This window comes from Nicotiana tabacum, chromosome 16 (genome assembly GCF_000715075.1).
Source record: "Nicotiana tabacum cultivar K326 chromosome 16, ASM71507v2, whole genome shotgun sequence".
Classification (NCBI taxonomy): domain Eukaryota; kingdom Viridiplantae; phylum Streptophyta; class Magnoliopsida; order Solanales; family Solanaceae; genus Nicotiana; species Nicotiana tabacum.
Genome location: NC_134095.1, coordinates 113,531,409 through 113,548,698, shown reverse-complemented (window position 1 = coordinate 113,548,698; position 17,290 = coordinate 113,531,409). Strand labels below are relative to the sequence as shown.

Here is a 17,290-nt window from a genome sequence, read left to right as displayed (position 1 = left end):
ATCAACAAATATGAGAACAGAATCAAAAGCAAAAATTTAAACAAAGAAAGGGAAAAACTCAAAAACTCACTGATTCAACTTCCAAAATCCGGCTAAATTTCAAATTTAAAATTCGACCATCTCCGGTGAGACTTGAGCTATACTGACGATGAATCTACTACGAGGGAGGCGATGGGGTCACTTGGTGTCAATTTGGCGAAGTTTGGGAAGACTAGGGTCTTGGCCAGAATTTTAAAAACTAATATTCGAGCGGTTCCAGTGAGATGTGAGGGCAAATAGTCAAAGGTATAGGAAAAGAGTGGTGAGAGGAGTATGTGGTGTGATTTTTGGGGAGGTTTAGACGTATTTGGGTTTTGGCCGGAAAACTTCGATTCAGATTCGAACCGTTCGGCTATGATTCGAGGAATATTGTGGCCAGATTCGAGATGAGGGAGAAAAGGAGATTCTAGGGTGCTATTTTGGTCTGGATTGGAGTGGTTACCGTCGTCGCCGCCGGCGAGCTTGACGGAGCGTATAGAGGCGGCGTCTCTAGGGTTTGGGTGGGGTGAGGTCTGAGAGACGAGATAGGGGGGGGGGTAACGTTTGGACATTAATATACTAAACGACCCAAGCTTCTCGTCCGTCGGATTGATTAACCTCGATGGCCCGGATTGATCGACGCCAAACGACGTCGTTTCGCTAAGGGAGGGGCAGGTCGGGTTGAGACGGGGTATGGGCCTGGTCTAGGGCGTGTTTGGTCCGATTGGGCTGCTTATTTGGCCCAATTTTGGTCTCCAATTAAGATCATTTTTTTTAATTGTTGTCCTTTTATTTCTTTTATCTATTTTTGTATTTCATTTTGTATTATTTTTTATTTTTTCTGACTTTATAAAAATGCAAAAAATAAAAATAAAGACCTAATATATTTTCAAAGTTAAGCTAATTAATTCCTAAAATTGTTTAAAACCTATTTCGCGACAAATTCCACAATTAACAATTAAAAATGCAAAAGTGGACTATTTTTGTTATTTTCTCCATATTACGTTCTAAAAACAACTTAACCACTGATTAATCCTAAAAATATAAAATTAAATCCTAAATGCAAATGTCCAGTATATTTTTTTATATTTTTCATATGAATTAAAAAAATGCACAAATAAAATGCAAACAATTAACAGAAAAAGCACCAAATTCACAAAAATTGTAAAAATAATGAAAGACGTCATTTTGTTTGAATTTTTGGGAATAATTCATATATAGGGAAAAAATCACGTGCTCACAACCGTGAGTCTTATTTGTGTTTATTCGGATTTTGTGATATCACTTCCTTGTTAAATTGATAAATTTCATATGATGTGAAGAGTTTGAGGAAGAATTATGATTTGTACATTCTTGGAGCATTGGCTCGAGTATATTATAAAGCGTGAAAGTATATGAAATGATTGAACCCCTTTGGAGCGTTGGCTCAGGTGGTAAAGTGAGATAAGAGGCAAAAGTGAAAGAAAGAGAAAGAATTATCGAATTGTTCCCTTGCCGAGATGTTTGCCGTTTTGTTGATTATCTCCCTTGCCGGGATGCTGAGATTATTGATATTGTTCCCTTGCCGGGCTTTAATTGTTTAATTGTGCTCCCTTGCGGGGATTTAGCTGTTTAATCTTATTCCCTTGCCGGGATTTCCTATCATTATTTGTTCACTCCCTTGCCCCCTTTGTTCGTGATTGTTGTTAGGTGAGGAAGAGCGATAGAGCACGAAGGGTGATGTCGTGCATTGTTTGTTATTGTGAGGAAAGAGTGTAAAAGCACGAAGGGTCATTCCGTGTCATGTTTTGAATAATTTTGCATGAAGGGTCATTCTGTGCCATGTTTTGAATGATTATGCACGAAGGGTCATTCCGTGCCATGTTTTGAATAATTAAGCACGAAGGGTCATTCCGTGCCATGTTTTGAATGATTATGCACGAAGGGTCATTCCGTGCCATGTTTTGAATGATTATGCACGAAAGGTCATTCTGTGCCATGTTTTGAACATTTATGCACGAATGGTCATTCCGTGCCTTGATATGAGAGTTTATGCGAGAAAGAGCACGAAGGTTAATGCCGTGTACCTTATATGATTGTTTTGGTGAGAATGAGAGTAAAAGCACGAAGGTTGATGCCGTGCAACTGTCGATTAACTTGTTCTCCTTAACTGTTGCTATTGTACAGTTTCACTTCTCTATATGTTGACTTTATGTCTGAACTTCTACACCCCCATAGCATGCTTCCCCCCTCCCTCTTAGCTATTTAAATTCTGTGTATTCCCTTTTATTGCATATATCTACACAGGTTGTTTTTGGTAGGCTCCGTCTAGCCTCGTCACTACTTCGCCGGGGTTAGGCTGGGCACTTACCAGCACATGGGGTCGGTTGTGCTGATGCTACACTCTGTGCATCTTTTTGCACAGATCCAGGAGCAGCTCTTGGACCTCAGCAGTAGGATTTGATCGGGAGCTGACTTCAGTCCAGGGACTTTCGAGGTAGCCTAGATGACGTCCGCAGGCCGGAGGCCCTTCCTATTTTACTTAGATTGTTTTCTTTTTGTATCGGAACAAAGCATTGTATCTTTTATTCAAACCTTGTTTATAGTACTCTCTAGTAGTTCATGAGTTAGTGACACCAGACTCTGGGTAGAGATGTATTTAGACTTCCGCACTTGATTTCCGTTATCTAAGTTTAAAGCCTTCGCTTTTATTTAATTGTCTTGTTTTATTTATATTGTTGCGAATGTTATCATCAATGTGTTAATACTTGGCTGGCCTAGCTCCAATAGTAGGATCCATCACGACTCCCGATGGTGGAAAATCCGGGTCGTGACAATAAAAGTGTATAATATTGTATAAAAATGTATAAGCATCTTTGACAAACTTTTCGTACGATTTTCACTTGCAATTCTTGATTAAAACTATTCCAAATCTCCATTAAATGACTTCAAACTTTGTATACAGTCTACTTAGACTAATTATAATAAGTTCAAACAATATCCACTCCAAATTTCTCACAAAATCATATTCAAAATCTAACAAGATTAGCATTAAATAAGATGAGATTTTAGATTTCTCGCGTCTGTTTTTGAATTTTCGTAGTTGTGATAGGTGTGTAGAAACTTGAGGAAAAAGGAGAATGGAAATATTTCACGTTTGAAGATATAGAGCATAAAAACTTGAAAAAAATTCAGATCTAAGCTTATTGATATTTGGCTACACATTTTCAAACTTGTAAGTGGGCTAAAATAATGCAAGGTCAACTTATGGAGTGCATTATTATGTAATTTTGTCATAAAAAAACTTTTTTGTAGGGTGGGGGATGGTGTAGAAAAACGAAAAAACAGAAAAAATCACCAAAAAAATTAAAAAAAATTATTTTTTTTGCCGCGAGAGGGGGGGGGGTGCAGGGTGGGTGATGACGGAAAAAAACTTACTATTAAAAAAAAACATTTTTGGAGAGATGTGATAAGGTGAATAAGCCTTTCCTAAAAATATTTTCCTTCGTATCAAACACACCGTAAATCTTTTTTTTTTTTAAATGTCCTCTTTGTCAAGTCTTTCTCATTCTCAATGTGATGTGAGTCAACTTAAAAAGAGATGAGACTCGTAATCCACTAAGTTACATTCCCCCGAGAAAACACTGAAGTAATTGTGGTATATTTGAGGTGTAACGGGTGGGGGGAGGTTAGGAAATAAATTTTTAAATAGCCCAAAATCTGAAGAGTGAAGACAAAAAATTATGGAGTCAAAGGCCATTAGATATTTGTGCTTCACCCTTTTGCTTATTTTCTAGTACGAAAAGTTATTCTACCCGTCGACTCAAGCCAACCAGCCACTACAATATAATGTGAGAGTTATTGATATTGGTGAGAGTTCTTCCCACATTAAATGTGAGTTTGATTTTGTATTCTCCTTCTTCTTTCAGGGTTGTAACACTGTAGACATAACAAAAGAATTTCATTTGTGCTTTAATTCTCTCTCATGTGTGATTGACTGAACCTCGAACTCGATTAGAATAGAATACGGCGATCTTATACAAAATTGCTCTAGCCAAGAACTATATTCATTACTATTCTCCGAAAATGTTTAAAACTTTTCATGATTCTCGATGCTCAAATTATATAAAGTTTGACTATTTTAAGTACATTTTTCACCATTTTGATTTGATGAAAATTACAATTAATAGTGCGTTTTGTGTAGTTTTGAAACATAGCTTTTATTTCATTGAAAATGTATTAATTAATTAAGCCATTAGCTCGAAAATTTGATTAAATTGACCAACAATAAGTGAAACGTGTCAAACAATTGGAACGGAACTCGTTTCTTGTAAAGCCATATATATGTTGTATTCGTTGTAACAAACAACGATATGTTCACACAACTTTCTCCTAATTTTCTTTTAACTGCATTAATAATTGAAAATGTTAAATAGACTTTGCCCTTATAAAATACATATATTCAATATCGATGCTAAAAATCGAACCAATTACAAAGTAAGGGCACTAGCATCATAAATGTGAAGTAGTAAAAAAAATAGAAATAAAAGTTGTAAAGATCTTACTGATGATCGTAACGGAGGAGCTTAGTCTGAATGTGAATCACTATGGATGATTCAAAACACATGCATTTCTTAAACGAACAGTTAGCTACACATACACTTTAGATACTAATAACGTATGACATTGGACGTTGGTAATTAATTAGTTTGGACCATGCATAAAGATTCCATCATTTACTTTTGATATGCCATTCTTGATATGGTTCAGTCCTAGATTAGGATTACACTTCAATTCTTGAATGCTACCATATAAGAACGGAAATCTTACAATGCTATATAATTGCACGTGCAACTTGTTCAAAAACATGCCTCGATCTATTGAAGTTTGTTGGACCAACATTTCCATTCTTCTCTTTGTATACTGCCAAAATCGAGGAATATGATTTTGGAGTCTTAAATCGGGCTATAGGCTCGAATCCGGGAGACTCGAGGCGTGAGACAAATTCTGCTAAGGGACACCTACCTCGAAGAAGCTGATTAAAGGCCCGACACGGCCTGCGTCGAGGACAACATAATCTCGAAGTCAATCAAGAAAGAGCGGAAATTTCTCAAGAACACATAGATTTGGGCATCAATTATAGGATAAGGGTTGCACAATTCACTAAAACATTATGCATCTATAGCTACGTAATCTTAGCTACGTAATCTTAGCTACGAATTTGAAATTTATAGCTAATACCTAATAATAGCCACAAAAAAACAGAATTTTGTGGCTATTTACAAAATTTTAAAATTTCCTTGCCACGAAAATTAAATTGGTAAAGCTAATTCCTCATATTAGCTATAATTGCTAACAATCGTGGCAATAACTACCTTAATAGCTACAAATTTATTGCTACAAATAAATTTTTGTAGCTAATCATAAGTTTTTGCCACACATCAATAATTATTGTAGCAATAGTAACATTTTAGCCATAATAAATTATTTGAAACAAAATATTGTAGCTAAATGAATATTTTTGCTTCAAGCTCAAAAAGTTGTGGCAGTAATTAAAAGATATAGCCACAGATTTATTGCTATAATTGAATTCCGTAGCTAATCATTAGTTTTTTGCTACGAGTTGAAACTTACTATAGCTGTAGTAACTTTTTAGCAACAATAAAATATTTAAAATAAAATATTATAACTAAATGAATATGTTTGCTTCAAGTTATAAAAAGTTGTGGCAGTATAGGTTGAATTAGCCACATATTTCTTGTAGCTAATCATTAGTTTTTGCCACGAGTTAAAACTTAATATAACAACAATAACCTTTTAGTCACAATAATTATTTAAATCAAAATGTTACAAATAAATAATTTTGCTTCAACTTCTAAAAAGCCATGGTAATAGTTGGCTTAATAGTTATAATTTTTTTATCAAAATAAAATAATATAACCACAAATTTATTGCTACGATAAAATTTTATAACTAATCATTAATTTTTTCCACAAGGTAAATTTTCCGTAACAATAGCAATCTTCTAGCATAAATATTTAAAACAAAATTTTATAGTCAAATAAATACTTATCTTCTTATTTTAAGAAAATAAAAATAGTTAGATAATAGTTACAACTGTTTGTCATGATAAAATTAATAGCTACAAATTTAAAGTGACGATAAATTTGCAAGTTAACTATAACTTTAGTCATATAGTTAGGATCATCACAATAATAGTATTTTAACCATAATAAGTTATGTAAAAAATTTCATAGGTGAATTTTACTAATACAATGACAAAAATAAGAGGTGCTCAAACAATTATCAAGTTATGAAAATTCAATTTTAACTATAAAAGTTAGATTTTTCCAAAATAACAGAAAATATAGTAATTATATATAAATTGAAGTATTAATAAACTGTAAACATGCAAAAGTTAATTTTAAAAGACCGTTTGTATGCCTACTTGTAGCCTCATATTTTATTTATCAAACTCATGTAAAATGGACGTTAACTATATATATTTGGTGTAAAATTCGAAATATATTTACATTTGTAGAGAATATATATATGTCTGGTACTTAACTATTTTTTATATAAGTACTTGGAGTAATTTCTTATATTTAAGTATTTATCTATTTTTTTATATAAGTAATTAGAGTAATTTCTTATATTTAAGTATTTATATATTGAAGCCTTTAAGAGTTGTTTGATATATATATATATATAGTCCTTAAGTATTTTTAATAAGTACTTAGAATAATTTTATATGAGTATGGTGGTTTTGGTGCATTTAGTTTTGATAAATGGACAAAGCTCCAAATACATACAATAAACATATTTATCACTACAAAAAAGTTTATGATATTATAATTCATATTAATTTTTGTATAATCATGTTATAGATATTTCAAAGAATAACGAAGTTGATTGATACTTAAGTCCATAGGAAAACTAATTATATTATAATTCTTATTAAATATAATGGAATTATAGCTAATTCGTGTGGATGACTATTTTTATAGAATTTAAACAACTATAATCTTGTGTGTACATGTGTGTGCGTATATATATATATATATATATATATATATATATATATATATATATATATATATAGAGAGAGAGAGAGAGAGAGAGAGAGAGATAAATATATACTTTTTTAATAAGTTTTTAATTGTCATTTTTAATTATAATTGAATATAATAATTGAGAATTAATTAACATCAAAAAACAAAATATGGTTGATAACTTGATATAGGAGTGTATAACAAAACTAACTAGTATAACATATTTCATATTAAAAAAATATATTTATAATTTTCTATAAAATTTAAATTAGTATGTAATTAATTTTCATTAGATTTGAATAAGCAAAATCAAATGTTCACTGTACACTCAATTTAGATAAATAGAAATTTGTATATTTAATGGTCTAATACTATTTTAATTACTTAATAACTATCATAATCTAATTAAACACTAAAATTAAGAAGTTAATATAATTTAAATAGGAGTAAATTACAAAACTAACAATATCATATAGGAAGAAAAAAGTTGTAAGGAATATACTATATTATAGAATATCTTTATTTCATGCAAGTTGATTTTTCTATTTTACTTAGTGTAAATTATGTATTTAATTTTTTTCATTTTCCATAGATAATTTTCTTACTTATTGTATTTGTTAGTACTTATATTTCTCTTATTTATGGTATTTGTTAAGAAATAAAAGGAAGAAAATATATATTAACAAAAAGAAAATGAATATAAAGGCAATTGGCCCAAACCAAACTCCCCAAAATCTAATAAAATTATAAAAACTTCAATCTAAGTGTGCGTTCCTTTCCAGCCGCCAACCCCCTTGCTCCCTTTTCCCGTTTCCTTCTTTTACAACGCTTTCTGTCTTCACGTGAAAGGAGCAAATCAACGGAATCACTAGCTATATACCCCGATGCCTTTTCCCTATTCAGGTATGTTTATATATCTACATCTTAGGATTTCTCAATTTCCATACATCTACTTGAGTTGAATTTTTGAATTTATATTCTAACAATTTGATAGATATTGTATTGTAATAGTTAATGAGTGGAACCTTGAAGATTATAATGTAATGTTGGGAGGAGCCACAATTCGTCCAGAAGACATTTTGGGATAAAAATTCTTTCAAAAGTTTTTGAAAAAGCATACAGGTTTGTTTTCTTGTCTTGTTGCTTTGAATTTTTTCCTCTTGTTATATGCTAAAAATTCTTGTAAAAGAATTATCTACACATAATTTTTCTCTCTTTGAACGTTCTTCTGCTATTTTTACAAGTCAAACTTGCATCTTAGTATTAGTGTTTCTTTTGGTTCACTCATTCTTTTGTGCTAATTATTGTTTCTTTTGAACTTACAGCGTACATTTTAATCTATTGAATGCAAGAAGATCAAGAATTCAGAGTGAAATTACTTCATCCTTGGCTATAGATGATCATCTGATTGCAACATCTTTAGTCCCCAGATCAAATACTTAGAACTTAGTTTTGTTTTGATGTGGAACCCTTCAGAATTTTATAGATTATAGTTAAATGATCGACTATACTTTAGATTGAAAATTGTATATTTTAGAATTAATTTTTGAAAGTATTTAGATGACAATTTGTATAATAAAGTAATATTCAAAATTTATTACCATATATTTCTATGGTTTGATCAAGATGTGTGGATATGAAATATTTGAAATCTTTCACAAATATTTAGTGAGGTAAAGAAAGAAAAATAGCAACGCATAGGACAGAGAAGTTTATTATCTCTAATAAATTATTTTTTATAAATAAAAATTTAGTCACCAAATAAAATATAATAAAAAAATCTAATCAGAATATTTTGACGATTTATAGCCATGAAATTATGGATTGGCAGCTAAATATAAATACTATAGCACAAATTTAATATGTGAGCACAACTACATATTTGAATTTTATGGCTAAATAAATAACATCTTTTGTCATGGTATGTCCCTATGTGGTTAAAGTAGAAGATAGCTATAAAATTTATTTATCGTGGCAAAAGAATGAAATCATTAACTATAAATATATATTCTTCGTGGCAAAATATTTTATTAATATAGCTATGTCACAAAAATTCTTGTAGCAATAAGTATTAATCCTTAGCCACAAAATGTTAAAGTTTGTAGCTAACTTTTATTTACGCTACTTCTAGCTACAGATGCTACGAAAAAAATTATTACAGCTAAAGTGTTTAGCCACATAAATTTTTGTGTTTAGCTACGACGTACTTCGTAGCTGTATATGCAAAATAGCACAGGTCCGTACTAGACCGTCATACACATGTACCAATAGGATTCTTTTACTTTATGAGCAAGGTACTATATTGGAGGTTTCTCTTCTTATATAAAGGGGACACCCATCATTTTGTAAAAATCTGATCATTCACAACAATAGAACATTTTTATTCTTTCACGTGCTTAGCAATTACTCTTCATCTTTATTGCCTTTGTTTTATTATTTATATCTTTTTAGTCTTAGCTGACCTCGAGGTCCCTGGACAGACGAACTCAAGGCCCTTACTGTTTCAGCAGCATTGATTTGGTTCATTATTTCTTCTCACTTAAGCTTAATATTACTTGTTTAATCGCTAGTATTAGAATATATCATGTATATTTAAAACTACAAATTATCTTTAATTGTTACTCACATTTTTTGAGGTAAACAGTTTGGTGCCTACCGTGGGGCTAAAGATAATAGTGATTATTTTAGTGCTAGTTTTCTGATAACACACGTTATTCAGCCCTCGAATAACCAAGGGTTTCGATAAAAGCAAAATACAAAGGGCTTCGATAAATTCAGCCTTCGAAAATTCCAAGGGTTTTGATAACATCGGCCCTTGGAAACACCTCAAGAGGTGTTTGATTATGTTTACACAAATAAATCATTAATAAGGTTTCGATATGTTGAACCTTTGAAAAACCTACGGGTGCAAAAAACACATGCTAAGGCATAATCAAATTTTCATCAAGTCTTTTAAGCCAAAATGAGGGAAAAATTATATAGCCTTTCTAAGTGGCCGAATCGGTCCAACTTAAAGAGCCTAAGGGTCGATAAATAAGAGTTTAAGGGCCGATATATAAGAGCCTAAGGGCCGGTAAATAAGAGCCTAAGGGACGATATATAAGAGCCTAAGGGCCGATAAATAAGAGCCTAAGGGCTGACATATATAAGAGCCTAAGGGCCGATATGTAAGAGCCTAAGGGCCAACCTCGAAAGGCTAAAGGGCCTAAAACTTATAGTTTGAAAACTCCACTTTTATTTCGATTCGGACTCGAGGTTCACAAAGTCCCGAGGCAACGACGAGTTGATTTAAACTCGGCTCAAAAAATTATTATAAAAATCTAAGGGTTTGTAATACCCTGAACCAACCCTCGAACCCGATCACTCAAATGAAGTTTTTCATAAATAAAGGCGATACTGAATACAAGCCATGTTAAAACCAACACTAGCCAAAAACGAGATAAAAGTCCTCCTCGCATTTCCAAAAGATGATATTTGCACAAGGAAGGCTTACAAAAAAAAATAAAGTAACCTAAAAACTACTTCGGGGTCACGCCCTTAGCAACTGCATCTTCTGGAGTTGCATCTTGGGGAGCCCCATCATCTGTGGCTTCATCCCCATCTCCTTCACCCTCGGAGGCACTAGCTGAATCATCCTCATCGGTAAGTAGAGCGTCTGCCTCTTCTTCCAAAGCCTTCTCCGCTTCAATATCGACCAAAAGGTCAAAGCTGCGGGCATGTATTTCCTCGAGCTTCAATATCGACCAATATCAACCAAAAGGTTGACTTCATTCACCACATGAGAAAATGTCTCCATATAATTAATACCAGGATATTTACGAAAATGTTGTGCCACAAGTCGTCTTTATGTCTATCAACTTGTTTTTTAATTTCACTTTTTGCACAATGGACTATCCGTCCAATTTCATATTTTTCAGGTGAAGTTAATTTTCATTGCGTATTTTTCATTTGGCCTATCATTTATCTGTCCAAATTCCATGACATATTTGAGCTCAAGATCCTCGTCAATATTAATAATATTGAGCGCTATATTATATCAACAATATTGTTAACGATCATTCTATATCGATTCTATCGTTACCCAATAAAGACATAACTTATTGAGTTTATCTCATTATTTTCAAGTACCTGAGCCTCTGTCATGAGGTCTTATGAAGTTATGTCGTGGTGCTCTTACAAAGCACTTGCCTCTTTATTATAACCATCTTGAACATTTGCTCCTCTCCTTCTTCAAGGAGTTTTATCTTTGGAACCAATTAGTCTATTACGCTTCATGCGTGTCATAAACTCTGTCCATCATGGACTTTATTCTGTTTTAAGCATTAACAGCTGAAATATGACATTTAGCTTTGGGTCAGCTGTCACGACCCGGATTTTCCACCCTCGGGAGTCGTGATGGCGCCTACTGGTGGAAGCTAGGCAAGCTAAATTATTCTAATTACTTAACCTTTTCCATCTTCAAACAACTATCAGTGATGAGTAGATATCATACAAATAGCGGTAATAATTAAGCGGAAGACAAAATCTGATAATTTAACTTAATACAAACTGCGGAAGTCTAAGTATAACTCTACCCAAAATTTGGTGTCACAATTTCACAGACTGTCTAAGAATACTACAAATAAAGTCTGAATAGAAATACACGAATCTGTGTCTGAATAAGTAAAAACAGAAAAGAAATGATAGAAGGACATCGAGGCCCGCGGACTACCTCGGGTCGCCTGTTAGACTGAAGGCAACAACCTCACTGTGGTCCAAATGCTCCGGTACCAGTGCAAAGTGTAATATCAGCACAACCAATCCCATGTGTTGGTATGTGCCTAGCCTAACCTCGGCGAAGTAGTGACAAGGCCAGGACAAGACTACCAAATAACCGGTGAAGTTAAATCATATACAACGGAAAAATAAAAGCAGATAATTACAGTTAAAGATGGGAGTGGAAAAACATGCTTCGGGGAGGAACAGATAACAACAGAATATCAAGAGGAATACAAATAAAGCAAAATCCAATTACTAACAAGGATAAAGAAAACAAATGCAGAATTCACTTTCATTTCACATCTTGTTGCAGGCATGCAACACGATCCCATTTCATATATCTTGTTGCAGGCGTGCAACCCGATCCCATTTCATATATCTCGTTAACCCGCTCCCATTTCATATATCTTGTTGCAGGCGTGCAACCCGCTCCCATTTCATATATCTTGTTGCAGGCGTGCAACCCGCTCCCATTTCATATATCTCGTTGCAGACGTGCAACCCTCTCCCATTTAATATATTTCTGTGGCAGCGTACCACCCGATCCCATTTACAAATCAACAATAATCACAAAAGAATCCCGGCAAGGGAACAAGAGTATAACAACAACATCCCGGCAAGGGAAACAATATTCGTAAACAATAACATCCCAGCAAGGGAGACAATGTCATAACAATAACATTCCATCAAGTGAGACAATATCATAAACAATAACATCCCGGCAAGGGAGACAACATCATAAACAATAACATCCCGGCAAGTGAACCAATAATGATAATCAACATTTTAAGTATGAATAAATCTCAACGGATTCACTATAATTACAACACTAGACCCACGGGCATGCTTGACACCGACGTATAGATACTCGCCACCATGCCTATATGTCGTACTCCACAATTAACACATAGCAAATAAGACAAAACTCATAATCCCTTAAGCTAAGGTTAGACCAAACACTTACATCGATGCCACGAACACAATTCAAGCCTCAACTACTACTTTACCTCTCGTTTCTACCGCCAATTCGCTTGTATCTAGCCACAAGTTACTTAATTATATCAATAAATGCTAAATGAATCAATTCTAACGCATGAAAATAAGTTTTTCAATATTTTCTCCAAAAAATAAAAAATCGACCTCGGGACCACATGGTCAAAACCCGAGGTTCGAACCAAAACTCAATTACCTATTCACCGACGAACCCAAATATATAATTTGTTTAGAAATCGGACCTCAAATCGAGGTCCAAATCCTCAAAATTTGAAAAACCTAGGTTCTATCCAAAACCCCCAAATTTCCCCATGAAAATCCTTGATTTTGAGTTGAAATCATGTGAAAAGATGTTAAAGATTGAAGAAAACGAGTTAGAAATAACTTACAATCAATTTGGAGAAGAATGTTTTTTTGAAAAATCGCCCAAGAGGGTTTATATTTTGAAAGAGTTTGAAAAATGGGAATTTTTCGGCTAAGTTAGGATTTAGCAGGTCGCAAATGTCACAATTACGAACCCTTTCAGGACCTACTATCCTCACATTTGCGATAGATGTTCGGAATTGCGAACTCGCATTTGCAAAGGGACTGTCGCATTTGCGACGACTGGGATTTTTGGGGTTTTTCGCATTTGCGAAGGGATGCTCGCAATTGCGAGTAAGGCTGGCCAGGGCTTACTTCACATTTGCGAAGAGCCCCTCGCAATTACCAAGTTCACAGACCTTGCAATTGCGAGATAAGGGCCTGCAACACATACCAGCTGAAAACCTGCAATTTCTATGTCCAATTTCACTCCGTGGCCTATCCAAAACCCACCCGAGCTCTCAGGGCAGCAAACCAAATATGCACACCAACCTTAAAATATCATACGGACTTGATCGTGCAATCAAATCCTCAAAATAACATCAACAACTATGAATTAAACCCCAAATTCATGAAATCATTCAAGAACACCAAACTTTCCAATTTCTCAACTTTAAGTCCATTTTATACCAAACCAATTCTGATCTTTACAAAATTTTACAGATTCAACCTAATTATTATTTCAAACTTGTACCGGACTCCGAAATCAAAATACGAGCCCGATACCATCAATTTCAAACACCTTTCATTTCCAAAAACTCTTGTATATTTCCAGAAAACAATTTTCTTTAAAACTTTATTTCTCGGGCTTGCGACCTCGGAATTCAATTCCGGGCATACGCCCAAGTCCTTTTTTTCCTATCGACCCTTCGAGACCATCAAATCACGGGTCCGAGTCCATTTACCTAAAATATTGACCGAAGTCAACCTAAATTCATTTTAAATGCAAAATTCATCATTCTTCATAGATTTTCATATAATGACTTTCCGGATACACGTCTGGACTGTGCACGCAAATTGAGGTAAGACAAAAAGAAGGTTTTAAGGCCTTGGAACACAGAATTCATTTCTAAAACAAGTAATGACCTTTTTGGTCATTACATTCTCCACCTTTGAAACAACCGTTCATCCTCGAATGGACATAAGAAGGAAGTACCTGAGTCGGAGAAAAGATGGGGATAACGGCTCTGCATATCGGACTTGGACTCCTAGGTCGATGCCTCAACAGGCTGACCTCTCCACTGAACACGAATAGAAGGGAAACTCTTCGATCTCAATTGACGAACCTACCGGTTTAGAATAGCTACCAGCTCCTCCTTATAGGACAAGTCCTTGTCCAACTGGACAGTGCTGAAATCTAACATGTGGGATGGATCGTCGTGATACTTCCGAAGCATGGACACATGAAACACTAGATGCATGGCTGATAAACTTGGCAGAAATGCAAGTCTGTAAGCCACCTCTCCCACTCGATCAAGAATTTCAAATGGGCCAATGAACCTAGGGCTAAGCTTTCCCCTCTTCCCAAATCTCATCACGCCCTTCATAGGTGACACCCGAAGAAACACCCACTCAATGACCATGAATGCCAAATACGAACCTTACGGTTGGCATAAATCTTTTGTCTGGACTGAGTTGTACGAAGCCTATCCTGAATAATCCTGACCTTGTCCAAGGCATCATGTACTAGATCTGTACCTAACAATTGAGCCTCTCCCGGCTCAAACCATCCAACTAGCGAACGACATTGTCTACCATATAAAGACTCATAAGGAGCCATGTGGATACTCGACTAGTAGCTGTTGTTGTAGGCAAACTCCACTAAAGAAAAAAACTGATCCCACGAGCCTCTAAAGTCAATGACACAAGCTTAGAGCATATCCTCCAAAATCTAAATAGTACGCTCAGACTGTGTTACAACCCATATCCACACGCGTTAGTTCATTCCATATATTAGTTAACATAAATCTAAGAAGGAATTACCTTTGAGATGATAAGAAGTTAATCCTATTGGTCTTAAGTGATACAAGGGTGTATAAGGGTGATTAACAAGTATTAGAAGTTAAACGAATCAAGGATATTGTAACGTGTATTTTCAGGTAAACCTAGAGGTTCTTAATACACTCAAGGTCATTTATTAAGGTATTTGAATCATATAATATCCGTATCATAAGTCTTGAAGTCAAACGAGTTATGAAACAAAAGTCGACAAACATTGTCGCAACATAGGTTCATAATTTTACTTAAACATTAGGTTAAATGTTTCTAAGCTTTTCTCCTAATTTACAAGGAATTACGGGGTAATCTACCCACCAAATTAAAGGTCTATGCACTAAACCGTTTGCCAATATGATCTTGTAGTATAGAGATATTCATATTTTTGCAAGCCTGCGCAGATTGCTAGATGACAAGTAGGTGCATCACCTACTTGCCAAAATGATAGGACAAAATTAAAAGACCTAAGTCGGCCAAGAGAGGACTTTTAAGGGGTTATGAACTCAGTTATTTCATCCATATTTCAGACCCTCAAAACCAAAGTTAACCCCTTCAACTCCTCCCCAAAAATCCCACACAATCCCTAATCGATTTTCCCTCTCTTTCAAGTTCTATTTGAAGGTAAAACCTAGAGTTTGAAGAACCAAGGGAAGGGCTGAGTTATCCAACAAGTAAGGTAAGTTACTACCATCTTTAATACATTTTTATCTGCTGTGAATTCATGGTAATTCGTTCTATACATGTAAGAACTCACGGGATGGTGATCAGAAGCCGTGAGTTCGAGTTATTCACTTGTAGCGGACTGTTTTGTGGACTGTTTTGTGTTGCTATTGGGCTGCGTGTTTCACTACTATTTTGTGGAGTTTTGGAGATGTAAGGGTGTGGAGGAACCCCATATATATGTAAGGTTGTGGGCTGATAGTTAATTGTAACATTTTCGGGTCGTTTGACACGACTACGGTGGCCGTCGTATGTATGATGTAATTAGGTTGTGCGTGGACTATTTTGGGAGGCTCAATATATTTATTATTGAGGTTGTTTGGGCTGTTTGGTGATTGTTTTGAATGGTGTGAAGTCATATATATAGGGGAGGTGCTGTCCGTTTCAACGTAAAATAGGTTGTGGTCGATTCATAATAGTTATGACACTTAAATGATAACGATAGTATCGTTTCTCTTATTGTAGACTAAGGAGTTGTGACAATTGCATAGCTTGTGATTGGGGAGGTATATACAAGGTATGTGAGGCTATCCCTTTTCTTCTTTTGCACGACTCCGATTGTACATAATGTAATGAACGAGCTTCCAAAGATACTCTACCCTTAGAAGCTAGCAGTACTTACATTGCTTTCCCTCTTATGGAACGATTGATGTTAATGTTGCTTCTCTTATTCTTATGTTATCAATGTTGTTGGTACTTCCTGATTCTTATAAGGTTCGTAATGAAGAGTTGGTCCTAATAACGTGTACAGAGGATACCGACCTTACGTCACTCCGAAAGGTTTAGAATGTGATTCCATGAGTCGAGCATGCATTATATATATGTATCTATTTTACTCTACCGAGCCGCGCTATAGTCGGCCGGGTACGGCACATATTGTGCAACCACTGATCAGTTGGGTTTTACCGAGCTCCACGTGGCCGGGTACGATTCTACCGAGCCTTATGACGGCCGAGGTACGTTTTTACCGAGCCTATTATGGCTGGGTACAATATGATGATGATGATGTCCACAGAGGCGTATGTTTTAAAAGTTTATGTATACATACATATGTATCATGCATTTCATGTCAGTAGCCCTCAGAGGTACTTAGATGTTCCAGGTTGTATATTCTCTGTCCCTGCTTACATTACTGTTCGTATTTATGGTTCCCTGCCTTACATACTCAGTACTTTATTCGTACTGATGTCCTTTTGTTTGTGGACGTTGCATGTCGTGCTGCAGGCCCTAATAGACAGGCAGGTGCAGCTCCCCTGCCACAGTAGGTTGTCCAGTTCAGCAGTGATAGGCGAGATCCCTTCTCCGGACTTGCCGTGGTCTTGGTATGCATTTTTGTTATAGACATTATGGGTATGTCGGGGCCCTGTTCCGGCTATGTTGCAGTACTTATGTTCATTTAGAGGCTCATAGAC

At 35.0% G+C, this 17,290-nt stretch overlaps 1 long non-coding RNA gene across 1 annotated transcript; it reads left to right on the top strand.

Moving 5' to 3' along the window:
* Positions 1-7,808: 7,808 nt before the first annotated feature.
* On the top strand, positions 7,809-8,667 carry LOC107829037 (uncharacterized). The gene is made up of 3 exons (XR_001657825.2): positions 7,809-7,952; positions 8,061-8,171; positions 8,375-8,667. It is a non-coding gene; the product is annotated as an uncharacterized LOC107829037 (long non-coding RNA).
* Positions 8,668-17,290: the final 8,623 nt, after the last annotated feature.